This window comes from Phoxinus phoxinus (assembly GCF_949152265.1).
Source record: "Phoxinus phoxinus genome assembly, chromosome: 6".
Taxonomy (NCBI): domain Eukaryota; kingdom Metazoa; phylum Chordata; class Actinopteri; order Cypriniformes; family Leuciscidae; genus Phoxinus; species Phoxinus phoxinus.
Window position 1 is genome coordinate 31,877,373 of NC_136881.1, and position 11,226 is coordinate 31,888,598.

At 37.2% G+C, this 11,226-nt stretch overlaps 1 protein-coding gene across 1 annotated transcript in view; it reads right to left on the minus strand.

Moving 5' to 3' along the window:
• The window catches only part of ctnna2 (catenin (cadherin-associated protein), alpha 2), a 450,781-nt gene extending 441,080 nt beyond the window's left edge, over nt 1–9,701 (minus strand). Inside the window, exon 1 of the mRNA XM_079617041.1 lies at nt 9,394–9,701. The gene's annotated coding sequence lies outside the window, so the exon portion shown is untranslated. The remainder of the gene's footprint in view (nt 1–9,393) is intronic.
• Nucleotides 9,702–11,226: the final 1,525 nt, after the last annotated feature.

Below are 11,226 nucleotides of genomic sequence, written 5' to 3' on the forward strand. Positions count from 1 at the left end.
AACTATACAATCCGTTGTTACAACAATATAAAGACAGCCAGATGGGCAATAATTCCTGGAGGGAAATTGCGTATGTGGAAGTGTATACACGCCGATATACGGCGCATGTGTGGAAAACGTCCGCTGAGGGGACCCCAGCATACACTTTCAGTAGTATTATACAAGTAGTCCGCATCCGTGCTGTCTGCAGCTGTCCATGTACGTGTCCGTACTGGAGAATGACAGAGCCTTTAGCGGGTGTGAACATCCGAACGCATAGCCTTTCAAAGTATACTCCATTTGATAGCATGCATGAACACATGTGGTCGACATACTGTATGTGCAATTGATAGTTTCATTCTGGTCTAGAAGTCTCTAGAAGTAACTAGCGAAAAGAACATTGTATCAACATTGTTTAAACTAGTTGCAGGTATTTCTTATTCCCTCACGCAAGTGCTTGTCAAGGTTGGCGTCTATTGTTTTTGCAGTCATGAATAGCTAATTGTTGTTGGCGTTCCATCTATTTTGTTTTCTTTATCGACCGTGAGACAATGGCCTAGGCCAGTTCTGCCACCTTTTGAAAATATTAGGTATTTGGCTTTCCACTCAGTAATACTACAGTCATAGTCAAACGTGAGCGATTACTTGAACATTAGTAGGGGTGTGACGAGAACTCGTGCCAGTTCATAATTCATGTACAGTAAGATCTAAAGAGACTCATGTAAAATCATACAGGAGAAAAGCCAGTCAGTTGAGTTTGTGGCAAAACCTTTTACAGTGCTTGTATATTGTTGTCTATCAATGCATATGATAATTCATACTCATAGAACTGAAATGACATTCATTACAAGATTATTAGTTAAAACATTTCAAAATGCACCTGCAGACTATTTTTCCAGTCATGAATTTTGTCACTAAGGATACTAAAATATTGTGCAAAAATCTCGTCTCGTTCTCGTGAACCCAATCTCTTGTATCGTCTCGCCTCGTGAGATAAGTGTCTCGTTACACCCCTACTCATAACACATAATACACAAACACAAAAAGAAACGACTTAAATGTCCAAAAAACTCAGACTTGTGCCACCCAAATGAGCACTATTCAACATATGTTAGAGTGCTAACTGCTAATTGTTTCCAACCATGTTACATTTGACACAATTAAACTTACACTTCAAACATACATTAGGAAAAATCTGCCTGCACTCAAATTATGCTGATGACAACATTTACGTCATGCATACCCTAGCGTACACTTAAAAAATGAAGTATATTTGGGCTTGCCACTCAGGTCTTACTACTATGGTCATAGTCAAAAAGTGATCAATTACTTCATAAATCACAAGAGAAACTATACTTAAACGTCCAAAAACCACAAATCTGTGTCACCAAATGAGCTCCAAGGCTTCAACATGTTAGCATGAGCATTAACTGCTAAGTAGCTCCAAACATGGTCAATTTGACAATTAAAATTACACCTCAAACATATACACACTTTCAAAGGAGCTATGAAATATATGTGCATGCAAATAACCATACAAATGAACAGAACCCTAAAAAAGGGAAATGGTCATTATTTACTCTCATGGTGTCCCATTCCAGTACGCTGTACACTGCACAGACTTTAGGTAAACTATTCCTTTAAGACTCGTTATTAAAGAGCTGGAAAAGTATATTCCATTTTAGATCTCTGTTATTAGCTTGCGCTCCAAATATTGGCTATTTTGTCGTGTCTTGAAGAGGCATAGAGATAACAAACAGGTTTGAGTTAAATGGATGAGGGAATTTCCCGCTTTATTGCTCTCCGGTGACAAATGACGTGCACAAGAATTTCAACTTTTTATAGCGTTTCATTGCAAAATAATCTGACAAAAGCAGCAAGAGTCAAATTACTCTCAGCAGCAATTGCCTTTGGAGCTGAAGCTAATAACATTTCAGCCAAATATTTGTGGGAAAGGTAAATGAGCACTGACAGCTAATTTCAGTATCCGTGAGGAACACTGTTCACGGATTAGTTCACACAAAAATGACAAATCTTTAAATTTACTCATCCTCATGTTGTTCCAAACCTGTTTGACTTTCTTTCGTCAGTGGACCATGAAAGTATGTAATTTTGTACTGGTAGATCTTTTCCATGCAATAATTATTCATTTTTAATATTATATTATTATGATATTATAATTATTATGTTGGGCCTAAAGCTTTCAACATCAAAATGGTCTCAAAGGCACCATAAAAGAGGTCTGCATTGAACACTGCACCATATTCCTTGTCTTCTGAACTCATAAGATAGCTTTGAGTGAACAAGCTGAAATTGTGGTATTCACTAATACCGGTAATCTTCTCTCAAGTAAAAGAGACCAGTGAATCATTGAATTGATTCTAAGTCACTGAATCATTGAATTGATTCTGAGTCACTGACTCATTGAACTGTTTTAAGAAATTGATACTGACTCATAAACAAATCCTTCTGACAGGCTTTGTAAACTGGAGAAATTATTAATTTAAAAGATCTGATTCAAAAGAACAAATTGGTCATGAATCAGACATTGCAAAAATCTCTCGAATGCACCAATAAAAGCTAGGGCAGATGTCAAAATTTTCAGTGAAAAACGGCTTTACTATTGCTCTGTTCCTTACACAAAGCTGTTGTATGACAGAATAACTGAAAAATAGGGTAAACATTATGCAAAACATTACAGTATTCGCAACTTAAAACAGAATACATAATTGTGTTATATGTTGGGATGAAAATATTGACGCCGTGTTCCTGTGCTGTTCAGTGAATCTCTTTAACACACAGGCAAATGAGATCTGTCCTTGGTTTTGATTACAGACATATTGCATGAAAATACTAAAGAGAAAATTGTCTATTTTGAAGATTAATGTTCAGACATGAAATAGCATTGTTGATTTCATTCACAGTGCTGAATTTCCCAGCATACTGAGTATAAAAAGCACACGTCTAAAAAAAAGTTTTATTTGGGAGTAGCTGATATAGTTTGAATGCCACAACTTGATTTCACGGCCGGAAATCAATTGCGTTTATGTTCAAAATGACAACTGCCCATCAGAGAGGAACCCTAGTAATAATTAAGCAAAGTTTAAAGCGTGCAGTTTTATAGATGTTCTTAAATTACAGGTCACGGTGACTTCTACAGTCCTATTGATTTCCCTCAGTAATAGAACTCAAGCCAGACCGGAGGAGGAGTGACCATCTGTCCAATGCTGCGACTGCTGACACCTCAAAAGGAGGTAAATGGGCTCAGCTTGCCTACACCCTGATGTACAAATACTGGTCACTTCACTTGGTCTGTACCTGAGCGCTTCAAATGCTAATGGTGGAGCTAAAACATTCATTGACCCCCAGATAGATTTTGGCTTAGTTAACCAAAGTTAATTAAGAAAGTTAATTAATGTTGGAAATCACAAAGATAGAAGGTCAGGGAAGCATTAGAAGAAGAAGAGGAAAAAAATGAGAGCTGGAGGAAGAGGACATATCTAAAAGACAATGGAGGCCAGCTCAGTATAATGTGTTCATTCACACACTGTGGAAGTATTTGTGCTGTAGAATTTCCCTCAGGGGTGCTGAAAGCATGGGCAGAAAATGAAGAGAAAGTAAGGTAAAGAAAAAGGGGGAGAGAGGAGGGAAACTAGGGCTAGCATCATCTTAAGTAGCCAGACTTTTTTTTCCTGACTGGAAGCAAAAAGTCTGGTAATCATTGCCATCTTATTTTGGAAATGAATGCCCAGTGTCCCATACCAACATCTAAGCAAGCAACACTGGTTTTTAATTTTTCAGTGCCGACAATGTTTTCCAAATTCATTAACTAGGCTAGTGCCTAAACTAATCAACTAGTCCCTAAAAAAGCCATTATCCATGTGATCTGAAGTTAATACTATAGTTAATAGGTGTGTTCGACGTCATGCAGACAGATCGGCAAGATTTGTTGCTTGCAGTCGGGGGCAGAATAGAAAAATTAGCCATCAAGTCAGACACTTTTTGAAGAGAAGAGAGCGAGATTGCAAGCCGAGGAAGGAATGCTGTTCTCATGTTGGGTTAGAGGAAGAAAGGAACAGGGGGGAAAAAACAGGAATGGTTGAAAGAAAAGCGAGGAGGATGAACTGATGCCGTCTCAGAGAGATTCTGCTGACTTATCACAGTCATACATATACAGTACACAAAGAAAATTAGACAAGGTTTACCAGTGCCCTTTAAAAGTCTGCAGGGAGACGCAGCAAAACAAAAAACAGCAGCTTTTTGAAGGTTAAAGTTCTTTTAGAAATCACTTTTTCTTTTCACATACTGAATTCTGAAGAAGATAACGCAAAATAAAAGTGTCACAAAAGTTCAAATAAAAAGTTCTTAAACACTTTGTGTATCTAGTGCTGCATGCAATCTCTCATAAATTGTGAATTGTTTGTTTTGCTTAAGTTATGTCTTGCAGCATCACTAGTTCAGATACTTCTGGAGCGCTGCAGGCAGTGTCTCGCACCGTCTCTAAACTCAAAGCCGCCGCTGTTTGCAAACGAGAAGATCAGATGTGGCTTTTTGCTCAGCATCTCTCAGAAAAATACAGCCAGTTTTCGCAGTCTTCCTCCCAGAAAATGCTAATCGCTACTTGCAATGCAGACTTTTAAAAAGGAACTGTGTCTCCAGGTAGACGCTGCCCTTTTGCACTGATCCATGCTTTTCTCAAATTCTCTAAACATATGACTCTCGGAAGACTAATCTCAACTGACAACAACACGAGCTGCTCATGTAATGCGTTGGTGAACATTTGTGTCGCAAAGCCAAGTAACCTGACATTTTCCATTATTTTTTGTGTGTGCAAATATCAAGATGTGGGAATTGGACCAAAACAAATTCTAAAGTTGGAATACTGATATCTAAATAATAGCCTTTAATGATGTAAAAGAATGCAAAATGCAACGCTGGATGATAATGCTCAAAATTACTTGTTATAAAGTGGAATGTTACCAAGTGCAACATGTTCCTGGATCAACATTGTTGATACAGGAACATCATTCCAATCAACCAATCAGATTTGAAGGACACGTTTACAGTTAATATCAAGATTAAGTTAACAACCAAGGTTAGGTGCTTCTACATCAGTTATTCACCCCGGATTTTAGGGATAACGTATGGGTAGAGTTAGGTTTAGGGGTTATGATTAAAATATGTTGACCCAGGAGTGTCTAACTGCAAAATCAGGACGTGAGTCACCTGACGCCAGTTTAATGCTTCCTCTTTTATAAATGAATGAGTAATTAATCAGGATCAGCACAAAGAACAACTTCTAAATAGAACCTGATGGTGAACTTCATCTTTATCCCAGTAGGCATATCAAAATATACTTAGGCACATTAACATTTATGTAAATGGGTGTTTCAAGTCTTACCAAATTACTCACATTAGCCAGATTACAATGCGTAAGCTCATGAGTTCAGCATGTCAGCAAAGAATAACTGGGAGTATTCATGAAATTTGCATTAGGTCTGTGGCGTATGCCCAAACCAATACAATATAGATTCCTCTTAATTAAATAAAAGCATAGCATTTGATGACAAAAAAAACAAGCCTCATTTCTATTTTCATTATACTTTATACATCTTTAACTTCACAGCTACTTGTTCTTTCAGTCTTTTTGTATGCATCATTGGAAAATCACTTTTAACTGTCTGTGATAACGAAAGTTTCAAAGGTAATTTTACCTCTTTTTTAAAGGCTTATCTCAGTCTCGAAACCACTTTATTTGCACATTTATAAGCAGATTCACAAACAGAAAAGCAATTAACTTAATGAATTATTCTGAAACTGCAAAGAAATGCTGATGATTAAATCTAAACAAATGTTGACACTTTCAAATCTGTTCGAAATAAACGAGAGAAAATAACAGGTCTGGAAAGCTTTTTCTCCTGAAAATGTGTGGAGGATATAAACTGTCATGCAAACCCAAAAGGTATTTGGGCACTTAGACTACTGTTCAAAAGTTTGGCGTTGGTAAGAATTGTAATCTTTATGAAAGAATTATATCACTAAGGCTGAATGATCAGTTTTCATTTTAATATATTTAAAATGTAATTTATTGAAGTGATGGAAAAACTGAATTTTTAGCATCATTACTCCAGTCTTCAGTGTCACATGATCATTCAGAAACCATTTTAATATGCTGAATGTCTTCAAGAAACAGTTGTGATGCTTAAATAATTTTGAACAACAAACCCATTGATTAATTTCAAATAACTTTTATTTGTGTAAAATGATTTAAAAGTCTGCCATATTTCTTTAAAGGAACACACCGACTTTTTGGGACTTTATCTTATTCACCGTATCCCCCAGAGTTAGATAAGCCCATACATACCCTTCTCATCTCTGTGCGTGCCGTAACTCTGTCTGACGCACCCACTGCTAGCCTAGCTTAGCACAAAGACTAGAGGTAAACGGCTCCAGCTAGCATACTGATCCCAATAAGTGACACAGCCATCTTCTAACCGTATACATACTGGGAACTATATTCTCAGAAGGCGAAGCACTGCTACTTGGGCGGAGTGATTAGCTCAACATGTATACGGTTAGAATATGGCTGTGTCTCATGTGACCTTGTTATTTGTACACGCTGTGACTATACAAATCACAACATGTAAATAGGAAAATGTTGACGTTATTTTGTCACTTATTGAGAGCAGTATGCTAGCTGGAGCCGTTTACCTCCAGTCTTTGTGCTAAGCTAGGCTAGCGGTGTGGACTTATCTAACTCTGGGGGATATGGTGAACAAGCTAAAGTCCCAAAAAGTCTGCGTGTTCCTTTAACAATAAAACTATTGGTTTGGTACTTTGTTCAAAATAATCTAATGTATAATTATACTTTTTAGGACCTCTGAACATACTGCAGAAAAATGGATGTATGTACAGACAAACATGTAATCGTCTAGTGTGGTTTCACAGGAAGACAAGATCAGTACAGATGTTTGCAAACATTAGAATCAATAGTCTGAACAATTTATACTATGATTTTTCCTGTCAGTCAGTGCAGCAGGCATGCCTTCACATAGGAAAGTCTCACCGTCTAGCTGGGTGCTTTATTACTGCTTGTTTGTCTTGCAAACAGAGCCCCTCACCTCAGCCTGGAGACACCATAGCGACCAGATTCACAGATCACGCACACAGGGCGTCCCAAAGAGCTGACAGGGGGCAAATCTGCTCTCCTGATACTCACAATAAAGCGCATTATTTATGTGCAATGCCAGTCTATTTGAGAATAATAACAGCTAAAGAATGTATTTGTTTTAGTGTTATTCAGGAAATTGCTTTTAAATGGGCTACTGTATATGAAACATGATAATTATGTCCATGTAAAATTATTTCACATAGTGTCATATTACATGAAAACAGAAAGCATGTGATCCTTTAAAAGCACTCTTTGGCTAACAGGTTGACTTACAGAGCTAAGAAGAAAAGAAAAAAAAAACCCTGACACGATTGTGAAGACTGTAATAGTGTTGCACACCTCCCTGTCAATCAAATGCTCGACTTCTAAATGCAGCCTCACTGTTGCCCTTTCACACCCATTTGGTTTCTGCTTACGGCTACTGTTACGGCATGGAAACTTACATCTACACTGCAAGTGAGCAAATAAAAACTGCCCTCATGATCAAGGAAGCCGTCTAAATAGTCAGCTTCATTGATTAGAATAGGAACATTCAAGTTTGTGGCATCGCCAACAGTTTAGGGTGTTACAATGCGGCACTGACTGTGAGGAAATTTAAAATGTTTTCTTGTTACACTTTGACTGAGGGGAATTTATGTTTACAAGTACTCTTACAAACACAATCAGTTAGATAGATAGATAGATAGATAGATAGATAGATAGATAGATAGATAGATAGATAGATAGATAGATAGATAGATAGATAGATAGATAGATAGATAGATAGATAGATAGATAGATAGAATGATAGCAACAATACGCTAAACAGTTTGGTTAGGTTAGGGTCTGAAATTAAACAGGGCTCAAAGAAATAATGCCCCCAATAGCCTACGTGATCAAAAGTATTGGCCTAACTGATTCAGGTCAGCAAATTATGAAAACAGCGTGTGAATTATACAACGACTTACAGCGAGTCGACTATGCTGTCTTTTAACATTGCATTTAAATTTCTGTAGGTTTCATTTAAATGTTATTGTCATATACACCACCAGCAGTTAGCTAAACGACAATTACCTGAAAGACTTATGATTTTTTTTTTTTTACTAAAAACCAAATAGGCCTACTTTAAAAAATAACAATGAAAAAAGTTTATAGTGGTGATATGTAAATCTATAATAAAGTGATCCCTATGATGGTAGTTGTCATTGATCGACACACCACCTAAAAACGCAACAAAAAGCGTGACTAAAACTGTATGGTTTAGCAATCTCTCTCAGTCTATTTGGCAAATTGTGATATGCTCTTTGATATGTAAATACTTTTCTCATTACTAATAAAAAATGAATATCATGTTGAAACCTAAAATTTAACTTTATATGAAAAATAAACCCCAACTTTTTTTTTTTGACTATCAATGCTAAATAAGCGGAGTCTGACACAACTCCCAAACACCCAGATAACTCGCACCCTGCAATTGGAGTAACGTTAGCCTATTTGACAAAACATAAATTGATGACACACTGTGTAGGCTATAGCCTACTGTTTTTTTTTTTTTTTTTTTTTATGGTGGGGGAGGGGGCCTCATAAAAGGTAAAAAAAAAAATCCCTGAAAATCAATTCCAGGGCGCAAGTAGCTATCACTCTATAATAAACAGAAAGTTAATTTTCCAACACTGGGCTTCATCCAGCTGGAACCGGCAAAATAACTCAATGTCATAGCCTAAAGTTGTATGTTTTTACAAAACTTTACTATTTACTTCTTATAAACGTCCAGATCCTAAAAGCCTTTTCAACCTATCTTTCAAATGTAAAATAGAGCACAATAGTAATTGCAGACAAAGAATAACGGGACATTAAGACGGGAGGTGCTCCGGCAATGAGGAGAGGTCTACAGACCGCAGTTAGACGAACCAATGGTTGTATATTATTGCAATACACCATGCCCGTCATCACGCGGACAATATTCTGCTATTATTCTGTTAAAAGCAAACCATTTTAAATGAGCTGGTTAGCCGGTATGCTAGCAGGCTGCAGATGGGAGGCACTGGCCATCACCTCGGTGATAACTGTATTTATACAGCGGAGGGATGCATTAGACAATCGCTTCAGGAATTTACCTATGCATCTTTCATCTGACATCTGATATTTTTTTTCCCTTTTTGACTACTGATAATCAGCGCAAAAAGGCTAAAACGCACAAGCCTCGCCTTTCTGACACATCTAATAACGGGTTCTTGTTCCAAAGTGGCTTCCATTGATCTTACCTTCAGTGATGACAGCCCCGGTACAGGAACAAAACACTTCCGAGGAAAATACGATGGTGTGATTTATTTCCAAATGGACGGCTTTCCAAACCTGGCCAGTAAGTTGAAACAAACCCCTAAAAAATCCGCCGGCTCGCCTCTGAAGTGATGGAAGCAGAATGAATCCACGCGTTGCTGTGGGTATCTAGGAAATGCTCGTCTCTCTGCCGCTCCCTGCCAAATAATGACCCCTCCCACTGAATCCCCAGCCACAAACACGACAGGTGCTGAGTATGCGCGCTCCCTCCTTGCTAAATAGTGAGCCGCGCGGAGGCTCTCCAATGCGCCTGCGCTGTGAACGCGGCGAGAAAGAGCGCAGCCTGTGATAGGCGGGGCGAAGATGGTGCTGCGCATCCTTGTTAAATAGTGATGCTCAGCTGGAGGATGGAGCGCGTGCTCAGTGATGTATGCTTAATAGGAGCATCACTGTTTGGTATTGTGTACTTTCACTTTTTTGGGGAAACAGGCCTACTCTGTTTATGGAAAGCAGATTTTATAAAAGCCAATCTTGAATAATAATATTAATCAATATCGTTGATTATTATTACAAATAAAAGTACAAAAAAAAAGATCAAAATGTTATTATCTCATAATTAGGATAGTATACCAAAATACAACAAAAACACAAAATGTGCACTGGTTGATTTGGGAACTCAAAATTAACACTTTTCTTAATCGGCTGATTGCACACTTTTTTTTTTTTAAACATATAAAAGTCAAAGAAAAGTCTAACAATCTTCCTCTGAACGACCACATTCAGATTTTAAAACATGATTGATGTGTTGCTCAAAGTTGTTTTATGGTTCTAGTAACTGATGTTGCATAGAAAAGAGCTGAATGAAGATTTTGCAAAAAAAAAAAACTATTTTTCATACTTTTGTTTATATAAAAACCATATCGTTACAGCAATTTAAATTTCTGGGAGAACTATTCCTATATATTGTTTGTAAAATAGGCTACTGTCTATCTCCAGTGAACCCAGGCAGGGTTGTGAACATTGTTGTTCTTTCAGGCGTATGTTCGCAATACTGTGCCAGTTACACATCAGAAGGATCACTGGGACAAATATTCAATGCCACACAAATCCTGACCAGCTCTCGACAGGCAGATTTTTTTTAAATATAGAGTATAAAAGCAGGATTGCAATCTGATAAATTAGTCCACACATTTTTAAATGTGATTTCACCGGACAGATAGGATTTTGTAATTATTATTTTTACAGTGAATGGTCTGCCTTCTATACAGCCTTACTAGTGTAACAACAGCCTGTTAGGTTTTTTTTTTTTTTTTTTTTGCTGATATGCACACTTCCACCTCTGCCAGAGATTGGCAGTATGCATAATAAATGTGCTGAATAAGTGAGAGGCTTACATATTCATAAAGCTGTAGAAAGTATACCAGTATAGCAGAAATACCTTCTGCCTGTTGGAAAAGACAAGACATTTTGGAAGGTTAAATCCATTCTAAAAATCATGATTAAATGATCATGATATATGCACTTTTGGACTGTGCTTTGGCAACATTGGAAAATAATTTGTTGATCTGTTGCAAAACTCATCTAAATGATTTGTTCATGATTCGGATTGATTCGTATGGAAGCTTGTTTTCACCACGGCATTAAAAAAATAAAAAAGTAAATGACTAAGTGAGACTTTTTCATAATTGTGTTTATATCTTGCAATTCTGACTTCATAACTCGCAATATTGATTTCACATTGCACAATTCATCTAATTCATCCCCTAAAAGGACATAGTGGTTGAAAAAAAATGGGATGGGAGGAAAACATTTTGAGC